Here is a 1,205-nt window from a genome sequence, read left to right as displayed (position 1 = left end):
CGGTCGGTAGACACCCTGAGCATGTTGCAAAGTAATGGGGCTCGGCCGGGACCACAGAAAAATTCGTATCACCCGGAAATTCGTATTAGCCTTGATTGTATCATCGAGATTCCACTGTAGCATGTGTGGGTTATTGACAGGTTACCTTCACTCAAAAAGATACCGTACTCATGACGCCTGCGGCAGAAAGGATGTTCCACATCCACCGCTAAGGTCTGTGAGTGGTGGCGCTGGCTAACACTCCCAGGGTTCTACTAGGAAACATAAATACCGAAGAAAGTGGATGGGGAAACGGCGCCGCGGTAGCTCAATTGGTAGAGCATCGCACTCAAAATGCAAAGGTTGTGGGTTCGGTTCCCACCTGCAGCAAGTTGCTTTTTCATCCACTTTAATTTCCATTAATTTATCGTTTCTTTATTTCAGTTATTCAGCACGAGTAATTTCCCCTATGTTGTCCTTGGTGTCAGTGTTTCTTTGCTTCTTGTGATACGACTGTAAAAACGGGCCCCTCGGTTAACCCCCTTTCTTCTCGTTTATGAGATAACGAGGGTCTCGAATCCGGCAACATTGATGCCTTTAGGTAGCATGTGTGGGTTTACTGACCGGTTGCCTTCACCAGCTTCTTCTTGTTTATTCTTCAGTGCAATCCCTATCTGATTGTTTTTATGCGTAATCGCTCATGGGGGTATAGATTTGTCCTTGCCACGCACCAGGGACGTGGAACATAGATCTTCTGCACTTTGTAATAACTTGTAAAGACATATCACTAGTCACTCACTTACTTTGTGGACCATCACGAAACATTAAGCTTCAAACATTTGTGTGCTTTCAGTGTAGTCTGCCACCCGTGCTTTGGCCCATTGATTCGAGAGTGTGCCCATTCACTTATTCTTGACACATGGGCAATAGAGTGGGTGTAACCTTGAGCGTGAGTTAGGGCACATGTGCGTATATAACATGCGAGATACTTACTCTACCAGGAAGCAGCACTTGTCCTTTTGTCACCGTGTAATGAGCGGTACTCACTAGTGCTGAGGTTCTAGGGTTGACATCTTTTCTCAATAGGTTGGCAATACAACGCTGAAGAATTAGTTTTTTTTATCCTCGAGCAAAGCCATGCATCGCGAAGGGCCAGCAACCAAGTTCATAAACTGCTGCTGCACCAGGAGCGGTGGTCCATGAACTTAGCCACACAGATTCATTCC

At 46.1% G+C, this 1,205-nt stretch overlaps 1 non-coding gene across 1 annotated transcript; it reads left to right on the top strand.

The window, feature by feature from the left end:
* Positions 1–296: 296 nt before the first annotated feature.
* On the top strand, positions 297–369 carry TRNAL-CAA (transfer RNA leucine (anticodon CAA)). Its single transcript has one exon. It is a non-coding gene; the product is annotated as a tRNA-Leu (tRNA).
* The last annotated feature ends 836 nt before the right edge of the window (positions 370–1,205 follow it).

Source organism: Dermacentor variabilis, chromosome 9, assembly GCF_050947875.1.
Source record: "Dermacentor variabilis isolate Ectoservices chromosome 9, ASM5094787v1, whole genome shotgun sequence".
In the NCBI taxonomy this organism is placed as follows: domain Eukaryota; kingdom Metazoa; phylum Arthropoda; class Arachnida; order Ixodida; family Ixodidae; genus Dermacentor; species Dermacentor variabilis.
The sequence above is the reverse complement of the archived record's forward strand: the minus strand, read 5'-3'. Positions and strand labels throughout refer to the sequence as shown.